This window comes from Phoca vitulina, unplaced genomic scaffold, assembly GCF_004348235.1.
Source record: "Phoca vitulina isolate PV1807 unplaced genomic scaffold, GSC_HSeal_1.0 scaffold13, whole genome shotgun sequence".
Lineage (NCBI taxonomy): Eukaryota > Metazoa > Chordata > Mammalia > Carnivora > Phocidae > Phoca > Phoca vitulina.
The window spans coordinates 31,004,405-31,023,913 of NW_022589716.1; the positions used below are offsets into that span (position 1 = coordinate 31,004,405).

At 37.3% G+C, this 19,509-nt stretch overlaps 1 protein-coding gene and 1 non-coding gene across 14 annotated transcripts in view; one reads left to right on the forward strand and one right to left on the reverse strand.

The window, feature by feature from the left end:
• The window catches only part of CHL1 (cell adhesion molecule L1 like), a 207,054-nt gene that overhangs the window by 68,532 nt on the left and 119,013 nt on the right, over positions 1 to 19,509 (forward strand). Inside the window, exon 2 of one of the 13 annotated variants that reach the window (XM_032411795.1) lies at positions 12,444 to 12,658. The exons of the other annotated variants lie outside the window; for them this stretch is intronic. The gene's annotated coding sequence lies outside the window, so the exon portion shown is untranslated. The remainder of the gene's footprint in view (positions 1 to 12,443; positions 12,659 to 19,509) is intronic. 13 annotated transcript variants of the gene reach the window in all.
• LOC116637264 lies at positions 15,445 to 15,548 on the reverse strand. Its single transcript, XR_004300448.1, has one exon. It is a non-coding gene; the product is annotated as a U6 spliceosomal RNA (small nuclear RNA).

Sequence of the window (19,509 nt, forward strand, 5' to 3'; positions counted from 1 at the left end):
GTTTAGCTCAAAATAATCCGCATGCCGACATGGTACGTTTTGGGGTGGTATGCCCTCAGCGGCAGCCTGTCTGGTAGGGACCATGTGGTTTTCCTGCATCAGGGTTAGGATGGGATCCAGTTTTATTTTCATTTAGAACAGGCGAGGTGAGAGCAAATGGGATCGTCTTCAAACACGTGTGAGCCAGATGTGGATTCTTTAACCTTTCAGAGGTGGGCGTGGAGGTGCTCTAAATCAGCAAGGCAACACCTCCAGAGTTTTAATTTAGGTCATGCTAACACACAGTTATTTACTCCTATCATAACAACAATAGGTATTAAAACAGTAGTTATTAATCAGAGTTGTTCCCTGATTATCTTAGGATCCAGTGGTATAGAATGAATATTTGTGGGCCCCCCCCCACCAAATTCGTATGTTGAAGTTTATCCCCAGTGTGATAGTATTTGGAGGTGGGGACTTTGGGAGGTGATTAAGTTCTAAGAGGGGAGCCCCTATGAATGAGATTAATGTCTTTACAAGAAAGACATCAGAGAGCTCCCTCATCCCTCTGGCCATGGGAGGACCCCAGCAAAAAGACACCTATCCGTGAACCAGGAAGCCAGTTCTCGCCAGACACTTCATCTGCTTGTGCCTTGATCTTGGGCTGCCCAGCCTCCAGAACTGTGAGAAGTAAATTTCTGTTGCTTATAAGCCACCCACTCTATGGTTCTCTGGTATAGCAGCCTTCCGGACTAAGACATGCAGGAGAGGATCTCACCCTTCCCCTACTTGAAATGGTAGGAACTGAGTCTACTGGGAGCTGGCTGATCACAGAGCACGTGAGAGCATCCTCATAGCATTTTTGTCCTCATTCCTTTTCATATTGGCGCATCTGGGTCCTTGCATTCATTCATCTGTTACTTCCAGTATATATCTCATATTTCACAGTGGTAAGGACCCTGTGCTCTATTTATTTTGTGCTCCTTCGCTGTATACAGCATAATTCAAAGAAATGCCTATTGACGAACTGAACAGCTAAGTGATACCATTTTTTTAAGGCAGTTTTACTTGGCAGCAAGATCTCTTTTTGAAATTATGCTGAGAAGGACTATCTTGCTATTATTTCCCTGGTGATCTCTGGGCACCGAATATAATGAGAATTTGTTTCCTTGCCCTGGTAGCAACTTCCTTTGCATACGATCTGAATTATCACTGGGAGGTGATTTAGGCCTTAGGGTGGGTTGGGATTATTCATTTTCCTCTATTTTATGTTCATATTTTAGTTCCTACTTATTTCTCCTTAATATTGCATTGCACTTCTTAAGAAATTTTTTAGTATTGAGATGTTTCCAGTGGCTCATGTTACCTGAAAATTATGAGAATTTTTTTGTTATTACTTTGCAAGAAGAAAATTAAAACTAAAAGCATGATCTGTAAAATCTTTTCTGTTGATGGTCAATTCTGAAATGATACGTCTTTCCTATGAAAAACCTTGCTTTAGTTTTATATCACAGCTGGTAGCTGGTAGCTTATTCAATTCATATTTGTTGTCTTATAACATTGTGTGTTTACTCCTGCTTTGAATGTGTTTTGCCCCAACATATGTTCTGTAGATAAACAGTCTTTTGCATGAAGAAGGCAGTAGGTTTCTCAAGCTTCTATATTATATTAATATCAGTGAGGAAAATAATTCGGAATAATAAAGTATAAGATTTTATAGAAGATCTAGTGGTGACATGGAAAATATATTAAGAAATGATGACTGGGGCACCTGGGTGGCTCAGTCAGTTAAGCGTCTGCCTTCGGCTCAGGTCATGATCCCGGGGTCCTGGGATCGAGCCCCGCATCAGGTTTCCTGCTCAGCGGGGAGCCTGCTTCTCTCTCTCCCTCTGCCTGCCACTCCCCTTGTTTGTGTGCGCGCTCTCTCTCTCTCTCTCTCTGTCAAATAAATAAATACAACCAACCAATCAATCAGTAAGATAAAAGGATGTTGAGTGGGATTTCGTATTTTTGTTGTTGTTGTGGATCCCAAATTGATAATTAGAGTTCACAGCTGAAAACACAGATTAGCCCAGTTAATCTTTAGTAAGAGAGAATTAAAATCTTAGTAAAGAGAGCAATAAAATCTCAGGGCTAGAATCTTCCTCGGAGGCGTCCTGAGAGCCGAAAGAAGCCGGAGTTTCTCAACATTACCAGCTGCCCTACTTGTGTAAGGAGAGATTTGGAGGCAGGAAGACGAGAGTGGCTCTCCGAAATTGTTGGTGCAAATCGTGCATTGTTTGTGCTAAGAGGGCCTCCCTCTGTAGCACTCTTCCTTAATGCGAAGCCACGTGAAGGGGTCTGATATAATCCTTTGAACAGATTGATGTGCCTGAGAGATGGGAACCTGGCAACGTGTCCCCTGTTGGGTTACCTGAATCACTGGTGGACTTCCTGGTCTGTGCCTGGGCCGATGTGGGCAGGGCAGGAGACACTTCGGGGGAGGTCATAGGATGGGCCAGTCGAGCAGCTCGTACTTTTACCTTTGGGTCCAGCAGGGGTGCATGAATGTCTTGTAGATCAAATAGAGCCGGTAGAAAGTGGCTGGGTGTGAGCTGTCTTGCGGGTACCTCACCTGAGGGGGCTGCTAAGAGGACTTTGACACCAGCTGCGCGACACTCTGGGATCATTCTGGCATCGGGAGTGAGGGGTAGAGATGGGTGGGGGGTGGAGGTGTAAGTGCCTGGGGCTGGTGCAGGGGCTGACCCAACAGACAGGCTAGAAGTGACAGTTATAATTCCAAGATGCTACAGAAAGAGGAAGAATAAAATAGGAGACTGCATGCCTCTCCTCATTTAATAAATTCCATCCAGCCTTAGTTCTGGCCAGAAATGAGGAAGGAAGGAGCATTTTGAATCAGCCTGAACTTTAGTGATAGGAAGTGACATGAGGGTTATGGAATGACAAGATATCATAGAGTGATGGGAAAGGCAAATTTGGCAAAATAGTGTTGAAAGCCACGTTTGAGGGAAAAAGTGGAATCATTTCAGGCTAATGCTCTACCTGAGGTGAGGATCCTTGATCAACCAATTTCAGCTGTATTGGAGAACTCCGTGAAGCCTCCTATTTTATTTTCCCTGAACGTCGACCCTCGTGCCCACTGATTATTTCTAGCCAGTCCTAGGCAGAGAGGTTGTCAGGGAGATTACAGAAACCTGCTTGATACATTTACCACACGGGGAAATTCTCATGAGATGAAATGAAGGGAATTTGTGAGGGTGGAGAAAAACTGTCAAAAATTTTAAATTTTGAATGGACGTTGGCATCAACTGAAGCCGGGGATGCAGAGCTGCAAAAGCTGATATATTCATGCTAAGCTGTGGAAATCAGGAAATGTGCGATATGGTTATCTGACAAATAAATTCAGAGGAGCAGCGGAGAGAGGAAAGGGAAATCAAAGTGAACATTGATGAATGTGGGGAGGAGTATTGTGTGTCGAGCATGCATCCTGGTTCTTCCTTTTAATACGCATGCTGTGTTTGAAGCCGTCTTATGAAAAGTCATCTTTCATGTTAAGTGGAGATCATGTTTTTGTGACATTTCTATTTGGTAATCATATCTCTAGCTATTAAAAATAACATTGTGATAAAACACTGTTTTGATATGTGCTGACTGAAGTCATATGGTAGACGTTTTCTGCAATATAGCAGGATTTCAACAGAATTGGGTAAATGAAATTTTCATACTCCTAAAAGCATGCATATAAATAATTTTACCAATACGAGTACAGGGAGTTCTTATATCCATCAATTATTTTAAAATTTTCATTGTTTTTATGCTTTATCATAATATTTCTACTGTTATTTAAAACATGTTTCACATCTACAAGCACATGTAAGCAATGCCAAATATATTGGGGGAATTACTTATCCTTTTGAAAGTCTCAGAGTATGTCTACATTTCTGTTATAGTTGTTGCTGTAATTCTTATTACCTTGTTCTTTGCAGACTTTGCACAGACTCTTTTGTACTCTTCCAAGTCTTAGGGGTACTGACAGACATATTTCCAATTCATAATTTTGTTTGTTTTTATTCTTATCAACACACTGTTCTTTGTCATTTCTGAATGGACTTTCTATGATCTTCCAAGTCTTAGGTTTAGTAATGTGTGTATTTCTAATTCATAGATTTCAAGCCTTCTTTCATAATCCTTTTCCTCTTTCCTCTCAGAAACATTTCAAGAGCACAGGCTTCTTTTGTTACAAGGCACTATTTTTTTGGTTCTGTGGAAATATGGAAGATGAATTGGACATAGATTCTTCCCTCGTGTAGCTTATGTAGTAAGTTAGTACATTAGCCATGACACTTTCAATGTCAAGTAGCCCTAAGCAAAAGAGAATTTTAGGTCTCATAACTAGAAGACTACGGAGTTGTTTACATTGTGGAAACAAATTACAAGATCAGGTAAGAGTTTATAGTGAAATAGTTCCAAGCAGCAATCAGCACATTTTGTGGCATAAGTTCCAAAGATGTCTGACTGCTGGACTCCTACTCCCAACTTGATCCGTCCTATCATTTGTTCAGTCATTCTTGCACCTATTACTTTTTGAACTCCAGTAATTGCCAGGCGTTGGGTGCTGGGGATATAGAGATGAGTAAGACAAAGTTCTGTCTTTAGAGGAGTTATAGTCTTAATATTGGGAGGTAACAAACAGCCAAGCCAATAAAGAGGTAATAAAGTGTCAGGTGATGATACTTCCTATTAAAAGTGAGGACATGGGGCCACTGTTAGATGGGCTAGCCAAGGAAAGCCTCACTGAAGTGGTGACATTGGACCAGAGATTTGACTGAAGGGTAGCTCTGTGAATATCTGGGAAGGAGCCACTCAAGTGAAGGCAGCAGCAGGTGCAAAGACTGCAGGAAAGCAGGAACTTAGCAAATATTCTAGCGACAGTGAGGAGTTCATAGTTTGTTTTCTGTTAGTTTTTGTTTTTGTTTTTTTACTGGATATACAATAGCTAGAATTTGCTCAGTGGATTTTTCGTGGCCAAAAAAAAAAAGAATGTGCCCCTCCTGTGACCATATTACTGCACCCTCTGAAAGTGGTTACTTTGCACCACCCTGACCAATGGAGAGTTTCTTGTCTAGGAACCTGAATCAGTGTGTTTTAGTTTAGCTGTCTTTTACATAGGTATTTAAGCTCTTTAATTCCTTAGAGATAATTATCATTCCCAAACTTAATTATTTCCCCCTTAGCCTCTGTTATCTCCTTTTTAAAAAAATATTTTATTTATTTATTTGAGAGGGGATGGGAGGGAGAGGAAGAGGGAAAGAATCCCAAGCAGATTCCGTGCTGAGCAAGGAGCCGCGGAGCTCCTTCTCACAACCCTGAGATTATGACCTGACCCGAAACCAAGAGTTGGACACTTAATGGACTGAGCCACCCGGATGCCCCTGTTATCTCCTTTAATGTTACTCAGGAGCTGGGTTCTCTAGACCTTTATTGTTTTACCATTAAGTCTCATCAGTATTGGCTTGGAGCTAAATTCAGCATATTCACATTCTTCCCTGTCTATTCCTTCTCCTATTGCTTCTGTGGATAGAAAAGAAAAAAAAAAAAAAACCACATATGTTATGAAATTATCATATCCATAAGTTTGGGGTCAAGTTTGTTTTCTCTTGTAATAACTCCTTTAAAAATTTAGCCATATTAATATGGATGCTTTTTCTTGTTAAATTATAATCTGCTTGCCTCTATTTAAACTAGAGGTGACAGGTGGAGAGATGGTCACATGCATGGATGTGTCTCCTAACTACTCTTCTCTACTCTTGCCCATATGGTAGTTCTACATACTGTACCCAGAGATTCTTTTTGCAATACAAACTTGACCATAGCACCTTTCTGCTTAAAATTACTTTCCTTTTCTTTTTGGGTAAGACAAGCTCTTTACGTGGTTTACAAAGTGTCAATAATATGGACCAGGCTCAACTTTGACTAATTTTCCCCTCTCTTTAACCAGTTCCCATACACTGACCTTTTTTCCCTCACATTCTCCAGGCCCTCCTTACCACAGAGCCTTTGCACGTGATCATCTATCTGTTCACTACACTTTCTTCCCTCTTTGCTGAACCAACTCCTGCACATTCTTTATTTCATGTCAATGGTAACTTCACTAGAGTCATCTTTCCTAGGTAGATCAGTCTTCTCCCTCTAAAATTACACCCCTTGCCTCTGCTTCTTAGCATTGTTAATATTTTCAGTTTTAACTTTATTTCCATGAACATTTAGTTAGTGTCTATTTATCCCATATGAATGTAAGTTTCATGGGAAGTGGAACAATATCTATATTTGGTTATCATTTTGTCCCATGGCTTAGCCCAGGGCTTGGCATGTGGTAGGTACTTAATAAAAGTAATAAAAGAAACAAAAATAAGTGAGTAAAAATGAATGTATAAATGAATGTCCACACCAGATCTACTCAAAACTTTATTCAATGATGGAAATGTCCTGTATCTGCATTGTCCAGTATGTGCATCTCTAGCCGTATGTGGCTATTGAGTACTTTCCATGTGTGACTGAGAAAATAAATTTTTAATTATCTTTCATTTTAACTAATTTAAATTTAAATAACTATATGTGGCTAGAGGCTACCATATCGTAAAGGGCAAATCTAGAAAGAGTATGATATCACATGCAATTTCTAATCCCTGTAAAACATTGTGCATTCACACACACACACACACACACATTTAATATTCAAACATATTACTATTTCAATATAAATATGTTTGCCTAAGATAAACCATCCTCAAATTAGAGCATTCAAAACTATTAAGCCAACTAAGGCTGTCTTTAGTTAAACAGAATAAATATGCCCACTATTCAGATAATTTAAATGAAAAAAGATTTGACTTTCAAGTTAATCTACCTACAGTCTTCTAACCCAAGATACTGCCCTGGAATTTCCTGGTATATTGTTTGGTATAATTTTTTACTCTAGTGTGAGGTGGGTTGACATTTATGTTACCAATAGTTCCCTTTCATTGTAAGCAGCACATTGTTTGGTTTCTCCTAACATGATTTTCAAAATTTTAATAGGCTAATTTTGACCATTTTCAGGAACATTTAAGACATCTGCAATTGGAATATTGCTTCCCACAGTTTGTGAAGTACAAGGTATATTCTGCCTTAATCAATGCACAATTTTTTCTTTGTTTCTTTTATTTGTATGAGGATTTACCCAATTGATAATGTGCAAGAAATATTATTAATGCTATATTGAATTCTTATGCTTTCCATATATGAACCACTGTGATCTTTGCAGTGTCTTCATTTATCATTCTGGTGGACCATTTCGCTTATCCTTAGCATTTTTATGAAATAAGAAGTCATATCTTCCTTTTCTAATTAAGCAATGTAGACAGTGAGTTCTGTTAGCATGGACTCTAGTCTGGTTTGGTTCACCGCTGTATCTTCAGGGCCTAGTGCCACTAGGCATATAATAGGTGCTTAATTCTTACAACAACCTGTGGGTTGGAATTATTCTACCCACTTACTAATGATGAAACTGCCCCTTAGATTGGAGAGTTTGGGAATCAATGACTGCCCCAGTCTACATAGCCATTGAGTGGTAGGGCTGGGCCAAGCTCTTACTCATTGTGTGACTCATCATCTAGTTTCATACCAACATCTTATGGATATATTTTTCTATATCAAAATGATTTGTTACTTAAACTTTCTATTTATTGGTCAGATTTCCATTGTCAGGTTGAAAAAATAAATCTGTAATCTATAGGACAGAAGCAAATAATCGATTTATTTTCCAGTTATATTATATAGATGCTTTTAACTTCGATATTATTTCTATTGATGTGTATTGATGGCAGCAGTGGTTTATGAAAAAATCTTATCTCTGTGAAAAAAACGTATTTTATAAATTGTTTTAGTTGCTATGTAGAATGACAAAATTTTGCCCATCATAGTGAAATATTTAGTACTTTACTACAGAGAGAGTTAGCAGATGGTTTCTATGATGTCACAGACAGGGAACAGTGGACACTTAAGGACCAGGTGTTTGCCTTTTTCCAGTAGTCTAACTTTTTTATGTATTCATAAAAATATTGAATGAAAATTTGATAAACTTACTATTGTTCTGTAATGAAGAACCTTTATTTGTTTTAATTGAAAAAAAGGCCATTACTATTATTCGAAAGCATAGTTCTTAGTCTGAAAAGAACGCTAGTGTAAAGATAAACTTATGTAAAAGGAAGGGTGTATAAAATATAAACACTGTGAGCAATTGTAAAAATACTATTAATTGAATGTATATATTGTATGCCAGGCAATTTTCTAAGTATTTTATATGTTAACTCATTTAATCCTTAAAACACTGTTATTCCTTTCTAGTAGATTTTTTTTTTTTAATGAGAATTTAAAAGTTTAAGAAAGTCATTCATATTCTAAAAACTAGTAATCAGAAGAGTTGGGGCTAAAGACTTACTGGACTCCAAAGTCTAAATCACTGATTTATACCATTCTTTTAAAAATTATTTAAAATAATCACATATTCATTGACATGATTACTTTTATCATATCTTTTCCCCACCAGTCTAAAGTGTTGTGAAAGTAAAGATTATGTATGTTTAATTCACTACTCTTTTCAACATATGTAATATAAATGATGTGTATACTTCATAGATGCTCAAGAAAATATGTTGAATGAAACATCTTGAGTTCTGAAGGCTGACGTCATCAAAATATTAACATTGTTACAGCCTTTCTTCAGAGACTTTCTGGGAGGTTGGGGTTGGGGAAGGGTGGAGTTTAGCTTGCTTAGAAGACAGCTGGGTTTTATACAGTTGGCAGTGTAGTTAGAACTAATGGAATCCAGGGCGCCTGGGTGGCTCAGTTGGTTAAGCAACTGCCTTCGGCTCAGGTCATGATCCTGGAGTCCCAGGATCGAGTCCCACATCGGGCTCCCCGCTCAGCGGGGAGTCTGCTTCTCCCTCTGATCCTCTCCCTCTCATGCTCTCTGTCTCCCATTCTCTCTCTCAGATAAATAAATAAAATCTTAAAAAAAAAAAAAAAAAAAACTAATGGAATCCAGTGACTCCATTTTCTTTGACCATAAGTTTTAAATAAGAGGTGAGAGCAAGAAGAATGGGATCCCCAGGGAAACCTCATGCCTGGAAGGGTTGTTGTACAATGATCTGGAAAGGACTTCCACAGCATCATGGAGGTTAAAGATGATGGACTCTGGTCCAATTCCAGAGTATCCCACGTATCAGCTATAAACTTGTTAACTTTATCTTCTCTGTACTGGCATTATCTCATCTGAAAGTTGGAGATTTATTAATAGTACGTATCTTATGGGGTTGTTGTTATTAAGATTAAATGAATTACTTGTAAAGTTCCTAGAACAGTGCTTGGCACATAGTATTTGTTATATAGTGTTTGTTACATATATAGTCATTTTAGGAAATCACTTACTATATAATGCTAACTGCTTACTAATCTTAAAGAATGTATTGAACATCTGCTTGGAAATTGAAGGGTATTATTTGGTGATTAAGGTATTCACAGCCCTAGAATTAAATGATAATGTCCACATGCTGGGGTCATAAAGGAATTCTCGAGAAAATTTATATTGAAAAAAAGCAAAATAAAGAACCAGGAGTTAGCCTCTAGTGCCCAGATTGTGAAACCAGAGTTAATGGTCTGTATCTGTATACACACATAACATTAATACACTTAATTTGTCTGTTGGCAGAAGAACATAGCTTTGAATCCCATGTAGTTTCTGGTTCCCTACCACATTTATAGTCACATGTTCCTTTTATCCTTTTCAGGACTAACAATTGCTTGCATTTCAAGCTGTAATCACTGTACTTGTGATTTCTCTTACCTTATACCATGAAAATTATGCAAAAAAGTGGCATTCATAACTTGCATGTTGTTTTTATATTAGGAATTCAAAGAAAATAAATACCTTGTTTATGTGATTTTATTTCTAAATGCTAAATTTGCCTATTCTTCCTTTTTCCCTATTTACTCATTTCCTTATATTATCTTTGACGTGACATTTGGAATTGATATAGAAAAGGCAATTAACTCAGAAGTCGGTAAAGTAAGCCTGTGACACATTTATTTATTACATGATGCAAATGTTTTGCTTTGCTCTTTTAACATCTATCTTTTCTATAACAAAGGGTTTTACAGTTACTGTTTCCAGATTTTACATTTTTGCATGTAACATAATTATAAGATTTGGTTACAGTGTGGGCATTAGTGTTTTATTTTGCATGGTACAGCCACTTTGTGTGTGTGTGTGTGTGTGTGTGTGTGCGCGCGTGTGCACACGTGTGCTGCAAAAAAGCATGGTTGCTCCAGTACTTCCTCAGCTCATGACTGAAACCCTTGTTCTAATTCAGGGAAGAAATAAAGAGCTCTTCAAAATTATAATAATGGATACTTTATTCATCTTCTCTGTGGAAATTAGTCCAGGAAGCAAATTAAAGTGACAAGAGTATCCAAAACAGAATTATTTTTGCTTAACTGCTATGTATTTGAGCCCCACCTTCTGTAATTTTAACTTTCTCCACATTTTCTCGGGGGATGGTTTTTCTTATGGCCCTTAGGAGATCCCACTGAAATCACTTACGAGATGTCTCAGTTCCTCCCACAATCCCCACTGTGCTAAGTGGCAACTACTCTGGAAGCTGTCATGTTTGGAAAATACCATGATACCACGAGTTAATTTCATACCTGTCATGAGATCTTTGCATGAGATCCCAGGGGGCCTTTCAGTGTGTCACAGTACTGCAAGCCATTCGTTAGTTCCTTTCAAAGCAATGACCCATGGCCAAGAGATCTTGTCGCAACACATGGCGACACCTGTCACCAGGTTTTGTGATTGGCATAAAATTAACCTGTTTTCCTCTTTGATTTGCTGCTTTTTTATAATATCCATAAAAAGGATGAGAAGAAATTGTATTTGGAAGCAATTTATTGTCATTTTCAAGAAGCATAATGGTAGATTTGGGGTACCGGAGTTAATGAATAGACACACCATTTCCTTGCAGAGGTACACACACAGTTATTCAATCAAGGTAATATTCTATGAAGTTCTGAATGGCAGTCTGCAAATTTCAGACAGGAAGCTGTTTCAGTATTTGAACTTCATCAAGGATTGGAACAAAGCAAGAAATGATGTTATTTTGAATCTTGTTGTGGAAGAAAAATCCAGGAAGCTTGTGTTTCAGATATGGGCTTGCCCTTGGTTTTCAAAGGTTTCAAGCAACTTGAGATTCCTCTGATTTCTCTCTATATGTCTCATGCCCAGATATTACTATTATTATGGAGGCATGCATAAAAATGGACCTATAGAATAACAATATTTAGAATTATGACAGATACCTGAAAAAATAGTTTAATGGTGTTTAGCCTTTAGATTCTTAACAATTTGTCAGTTACTTTTAAGAATAAGACAGAGGAAAATAGGCAACCACTTATCTGTGCCTTTCCACCTCAATGAAACAGTAAAACCCTTTTGATCAAATTATTTTTCTATGGAGAAAGTATCTGGTTCTGTGCATTACCGTATTTTTTGATCTTATACATCTTTAACTTCTTAAAATGTATAGCTGTTGTCTTTCCCTCTTCTTAAGTTAAGTGCTTCTTAGATTCTGGGAGTTTTAACATCCAAGTACAATAAAGAACAACGTTGGATTGTAGTTATTTTCTTTTTTTCCTTTGTTTCTCTCTACCAATTCTCAGGACTAAATGGCATTGTTCTCCAATCTGGACTGGTTGCTCTGTATTCTGGAGTAATCCATTTTTCCTGGCATTTCTTAAATGGTCTTTATTATTCAGTGAATTCCCTTTGAAAGTATAAATATTAGTCCTCGTTTTATGGCCTTAGACATTAATGGCTGCTCTTCTCAAAGGATGGTAGACTTGGGATGATTGAAAGTGCAGAGCAAAGAGCTCAACTAAAACAATGGAATCAGGGGAAGATGGTACCAGAGACAAAAACAGAAGAGGACAGCAATTGTGAAATAATCTGAAGCAGGGATTGGGGATTTAAAGGCTGCTTAGACTTGATTAATAGATGCTGTAAAAATGAAATGCTGAGCCAAGGGGAAAAAATGCATTTGAAAAGTCCCTTGAAAATGTGTTAATGCCTTTACTTGGCAAGCATTTTTTTTCATACTGAGTGCAAAACCATTGCATGAAAATATAGATTTTTTCCCCACATTGTCCAGTGGTTTTTTTTTGTTGTTGTTGTTGTTAAGTGCTGATTATGGTTATGTTGGGATAAAATCAGGTTTCTACTAGAGAAAAAGAAAACAAAAAAGAAAAAAATACATACTGATACCGTATTGGTCTTAAGGCCTATCTTTGCTAAGTCAGGATCAAGATAAAATGTAAAAATAAAACACATGTTTAAAAATGTTATTGGTAAACTAAAGGTATTTATTTTAAAGCCAGAAACAGCGATGGCAGTTTGTACCTAAAAGAGTGGGAGATTTTGCAGGGGATGTTCAAGAGACTGCGGTGTTGGCATGGCTTGTATCTAAACCATTTTCCAACAAAATACGTCAAGAAAATTGAAAAGCATTCTTCTTAAAAAAAGAAAACAATTTGTGGCAAATCATCTTATTATTAAGAGCAAACTGAGGACCTGCGAAATTAATTTTAGGTAAGCATTAAAATGTTGAAACATTTTTATTACTGTTAAAGCTGATTCATAACTGCTTCTGGTATTTTGACTACATGTGAGCAGATTCTGACAAAGACACCTGAATCCGTTTAAAGGCAAGCATTTAAGAATGAGCACTAGGGTAAAGACTCAGGAGTTTCCACTACTATAAACCATCACCTTGACTACAATCAAGTAAATCACTTTTTTTATATGAGGAGAGAGTGAAGGGTAAAGAGATGAACTAGAACTTCTGTTTGTTGGTTGGATGTTTAGTTCAATAAATAAGTTTAATGAATACTCTTGTACTTATGAGTACTAGAATGGAAACCTTTCCTCCCAGGTTTTAAGAGTTAACTGTTCCAAGTGCCCTTGTCAACACACACACACACACACACACACACAAATATAATTGGCTAGATAACTTGCCAATTAACAATATCACAATCTCTAACCCAGTTGTTCTCAGCTGGGTTGCTTTTGTGCCCTGCCCCCCTGAACACCTGACAATGTATAGAGATATTTTTGATTGTCATGACTTGGGGGATGGGGTACCACTGGCCTTTCCTGGATAGAGGTCAGTGCTCCCCACAAAAATCCTACAAGGCACAGGAGATCCTCTCACAACAAAAATTTATTCAGTCTAAAATTTGAATAATGTTCATGGCGAGAAACTCTGCAACCCTTTTAACTAACTTAATCTCCCTAGTTTCTCAGTGTTTCAGAATTATTCCTTTTTTCACTTATATACCCCAAGAAATTGCCTAGGAACTTGGGAAGGTACATGAATCAAGAGTGCAGTACAAAGGGACTCCTATATAAGTATTCAGTCTTATGCTAGCTTGTAGTTCCTTGCTTTCCTTCAGGACAATGCTTTGCCATTAGCATTTAATGTCAGTCGCCCACTTATGACCACCACCTCTTGTAAATTATGAGACTGGTACAGTTGTGATCAGGCTGGTTCTCCTGGACTACCATGGTCCGAAAACCCTCCCTTTTTTATTGTCCACCTCAAGTCTTGCTCATGCTGTTAGGTGTCTCTGAGTCTTGGCAACATCATCTATTCAACTCATCACTGGAGTCCTGTGATGGTTAATTTTATGTGTCAACTGGTGTGGGCCACGGTGTCCAGATATTTTGTCAAGCATTATTCTATGTGTTTCTGTGAAGGTATTTTTTGGATGAGATTAACTTTTAGATTACTGGACTTTGAGTAAAGCAGATCTCCTTCTATGATATGGGTGGGTCCCATCCAATCAGTTGAGGCCCTAAGAGAATAGTCTAACCTTCCCAGAAGAAGAAGAAATATTCCAAGCAGACGGCCTTTGGAATCAAATTGTCATTCTTCACTGATTCTCCAGGCTGCTAGTCTACCCTGCAGATTTTGGATTTAACAAGTCTCCACAATTGTGTGGGATGATCCCTTAAAAGAAACAAGAAACTACTTTCTCTCTCTTTCTTTCTCTCATTCTCTCTGAGTGTGTGTGTGTGTGTGTGTGTGTTTATATACAGATAGATATAGATACACACACACACACACACACACACACACACACACACACACACCCTGTTGTTTCTGTGGAGAATTCTTACTACTAAAGGTCTGTTTCATCTTGGTGCAGTGGCCCTGTGGCTTTTATCTTCAGCAATTCCTGTGCTCTCCCACAGAAGTCCATGGAAACTTCTGGACCTTTCCAGGCCTTCCATTTCCTTCTTGATCTTCTGCATAGTTGTTCTATCTATTATTGAAAATGAGGTATTGGTCTTCAACTATTATTGTTGAATTGTCTACCTCTCCCTTCAATTTTGTCAGTTTTTATCTTGTATATTTGGGGGCTATGTTTTTAGGTAAATTTATGTTTGTAATCGTTGTATCTTCCCGACTGACTTTTTATCATTATAAAATGTCCCCTGTTGTCTCTAATAACATTTTTTTTTCTTAAAGTCTATTTTGTCTAAAGGTAGTATAGCCACCCAAGATCTGTTTTGGTTACTTTTTCCAAGGTGTACATATTTTTTCCATCTTTTTACATTCATCCTGTAAACAACTTTTAACCATAAGTTTTTCACTTCTAGGCAACATCTAGTTGGATCATTTTATTTAAACTACTCTGGCAATCTCTCTTTTTATTAGAGTATTAAATCCATTTACATTTAATGAAATTATTGATATGATGGAATTGACATCTTTTATTTTGCTTTTTTCCCTATATGTTTACATTTTTGTTTTTCTGTTCCTGTCTTCTTTCATTTTAAATATTTTTCTAGTGTATATTTTATATCCCTTGTTTCTTTTTCTGTATTTAATTTTTTTTTCTTAGTGGTTACCCTGAGGATTACAATTGGCATCTTACCTAAAACAATCTAGTTCATATAAATACTAACTTAATTGAATAGTATATAGAAACTTTGTTCCAGTATATCCTTTACCTCCTCTGTCCTTTGGCTGTTATTGTCATACAAATTTCGTCTTTATGCCATTGTTTTTTAATCATGTAGGAGAAGAAGACAGTTACAGGAAATACAAATAATGTCTTTTATATTTTTGTTTACTAGTGTTCTTTATTTTTTGTGTTTGTAGATTTCAGGTGAATGTCTAGTTTCCTCTCATTTCAGGTTGAAGGATTTACTTTAATGTTTTTTGTAGGGCAGATATGCTAGCAACAAATTCCCTCGGTTTTTGCTTATCTGGGAATGTATGAATTTCTCCTTAATTTTAAAGGATAGTTTTGCTAGACATAGAATTCTCTGTTGACCGTTAGCACTTTGAGTATGTTATCCCACTGAAAAATATAGAAGACTTTATGGATTTGCATGTCATCCTTATATAGGGGCCATGGTATTCTCTACATCATTCCAATTTTAGTATATGTGCTAGTAAAGCAAGCACTTTGGATCCCTCCCTACTACAATAGAAATGAGGAAGACTTGGAGGAAGCAACCTCTGTCCTTCTCTTAATATAAATCCTGCCTTTGCTACTTCTCACCTATTTCATGGAACATGCTACATCCATAGAATGCAGCACCTCTTCTAGGAAACAAAAAATTTCTATTTTCCATCCAGTAATCTAAGTATAAGGCCCACTATTTGGACCTCTGATTGTTTTCTAACTGCCTCTGCTCGAAGTCTTTCTTTGGATTTCAGTTTTCTTTTTCCTCACGTACTACAGAACCATTCCTTCCACATAGTTAATACAGATCTCACTTGACACAATGATTTTCATTTATGGGAAGGAGACATATGCCTTTCATTTGAAGGAAGGCATTATTATATTTATTTCATAGCACACTTATATATGTATGCATATACCCATCTATGAAGTATCCATTCATCTATCCTTCCATCTTTCAGTCTAGCTAGCCAACCATCTATTAGTCAGTCTGTTTGTAATACATTTATAACATGTCTTTTTCCTCACAGAAATTCAGTATTAGCATGTGGTAGTTGTGTAATAAATATGTGTTAAATTAAATATGTATGAGGAGTAAAAAATAGTAGAAAGCATTGTCATTATAAAATGTTGGCTTGGATAATTCCTTTTCTTTAGGAGTCTATCCTGTGCAATGTTGGATCCTTAGCAGCAGCATCCCTGACCTCCCAGTGGATGCCTGTATTACCTTCTCAGCTGTGACAACCACAAAACCTATCCAGACATTGTGAAATGCCCTGTGGAGGGAAAATCCCTCCCTTCCTCATCCAGATGAGAATTACTGGTAGAAAGCATTTTTTCCCCTTCTTTTATCATAATATGCATATTCATGAAAATCACTGTTTAACCATGACTAATGATAGGGCTAATTATTTGATGAATTAATGTATTTACATCTCTGTTTTCCAGGTATTCACTCTCTCACTCATTGATTCATCTACTCATATCATTCAGTTAGCATTTATTGTATACCTATTATGTGCCAGATACTGTACTAGGAATGGGGATACATTAGGGAAATATAAGTCCCTGTCCTTATGGGGCTTACCAACTTTGGAAATAACCAGAGGGGGTGGGGGAAGAACAAATAACTAAACAAAAGATATCACTGACAAGTGTTTTGTTGATAATCACGCACGAAGTTGTAAGGGAATGATGGGTTACACTGGATTAGTGGACTGGCAAGGACTCTGAGGTGGCATTTCATGTGAGCACTGAGTAGTAAGAGGACATCAAAGCAAAGAAGTGAATGAATTATTTATTCATGTTGACTTATTTTTTACGGCACACAAATGTTGTCATGGGTGTAAAGAGATGAGCATTGTCTGGTATATTGATGTACTTATCTACCACCTGTATGTGAACAGCACTGAAGTGTTTGTGTGGAAATCGTTAGGAATTGTTCCAAACTAATTGCGAAGTCCGGCAAATTTTTAACGAGAGTATATAATCCTACTAATATAATGCTGTTCACTGCTTTAAGGATACCATGAAAAGTGGACCATAAAAACCAAATGTGAGATATGCAGGCCTTTAAATATCCCATGTGTCAAGAACTAGGAGTTATTAAGAGAACACAACAAATATCATTTCTACCTTCATAACATATCACTGAGGAGATGGGCATGACCAGAGAAAGCTACTCAAAGGAAAATCCTGAACCTGATATATTTAAAAGAAAGAGGAGAAATGATGTTTATCTTAAAGAATGGCTCCACTCAGGGCACCTGGGTGGCTCAGTCAGTTAAGTGTCCGACTCTTGGTTTGGCTCAGATCATGATGTCATAGGTCTTGGGATCAAGCCCCACTTCAGGTTCCATGCTCAGCTCAGAGTATGATTAAGATTCTCTCCCTCTGTCCCTCCCCCTGCCCCCACTCACGCATGCACACACTTTCTCGCTCTCTCTCAAATAAATTAAAAAAAAAAAAAAAAAAGAATGTTTCCTCTCTCTAACTTCAGTAGATTCAAAGACATTACTCAGAACTTTCTAATTTTTCAGTAAATTTGAATTGGATTGAGATACCCATTTTAAGGTGGGCATAACAATGGATAAGCTGATTTGTAATATGGATAATTATATGCATTTGTGGTAATGGGGGAAAAACCCTATAAACTTCTGAGTATGTAGATTCATTTATAATTTCATTGGTAGTAGATAATGAAATTAAATATAAAATATTGCAGGACCTATGCTGTCATTCTTTGACCAATCACAATAATATAGTTTGCTTTTTATGCTCACAAATGTTTTCTGTATAAACAGAAATCCTGAGTAAACCATTTGGCATATACTTGCATTTTATTTTATTTTTTTATGTTTTTTTAATTATGTTATGTTAATCACCATACATTACATCATTAGTTTTTGATGTAGTGTTCCATGATTCATTGTTTGCATATAACACCCAGTGCTCCATTCAGTACGTGCCCTCTTTAATACCCATCACCAGGCTAACCCATCCCCCCACCCTCCTCCCCTCTAGAACTATACTTGCATTTTAAAAGCAGATTTACCTACTGGAAGTAACAGGCTATTTACAAGCATGATTGAAATATTAATTAGAACAAGGGTTTCATTATCAGGTCTTCACCTTTTATGCTAGATTCTGGATCAAGTCAAAACTGCAGCTGCAAGTCACACATCTTGATGAAAGGCAGAGTTCTATAAAAGGAAAGATGGATTGCAAAATAAGGTAGTTCTCATTGGATGAAGACATCATTACAGCTGCATGACTTGGGCATTTCAGTGAACTTTGAAGAAGTCCCACCATTTTCTCTACAAATATCATTGGCCTTTAAAAAGTAGTGTCACCAGAGAAGCCAAAGTAGATTTTTATACTGCTATTAATTAACTGAGTACAAAATTCAGTACAGTGAGATGACTACCGGGAGCCAGAGAACGTAATGATTTCAATTATCTCTTTAATATTCCTTTCTAACATAGCTGAAAATCTCAAAGGTCCAACTGTACTCTGGGGTGCAAGCCTGACTCCTCCACAGCTATGTAATCTTGGACAGGTTATTTACACTCTACCTCAGTTTACCTCAGCTGTAAAATGTGGATAATAACTCTTGTCTTCTATGGTTGTTTTGAGGATTAAATGCAATATTAAATGTAACATACATATAACAGAGCCATTGCTTGATAAATAACGGCTTTATTCTTAGCAATGTTTATTTCCTCCAGTAGTAGCTTAAAAACCATTACAACAACAAAAACCCCAGGATTTTCCCTTGCTTCTGTGGTCACTGCTAATTATGAACAAATTGTGACTCTGCATTGATGTTTGAGGTAGGAAAGGAAAACAGTTATAGTGAGAGGGGAGCCCCGTTTCCAGTCTTGTGATGCTTTCATTCAGTTTTCCCCAGTATGATTGTCTCTGGTAGGTTTTTCCCCCCACGTTCATAACTGAACGTAGTTAGAATAAACAACAACATTCATAGTGAAGATAATTTATAGAGTTCATCACCCCCTTTTTCATAATTCTGGTTCCAACTTAGATATTTCCATCTAAGGAAGGCCTTCCTGAGTCCCCTTTCTGAGATAGTCACACACGCCCGATGTTGGATTGTAGCACCCAGTTGGTCTTCCGCTTCGCACCTACCACAACCATCTTTTTTAATTTGTCTTTTCTTTTTCCCATCATTGAAGTGTAAATTTTAATAGGTCAGTGACAGAGTCTATCTTGTTCATCACTTTGGCTCTGGACACATATAGACACTCAGTGTATAGTAGATGTTGATGATCTTTCCCTTCAGACCATAATTCTCCCCTGGCAGATTTACTTACGTCTTGGATTGTCTTCTCATGTTCTCTTGTATATACTTGTGCAAGCTACTAAAGGCATATGTTGTGGTAGTAATTTGTTGCAATGGGAATGTTCTTCGGGAAAGATGAAAAAGCCATCCTTTGTGATCTT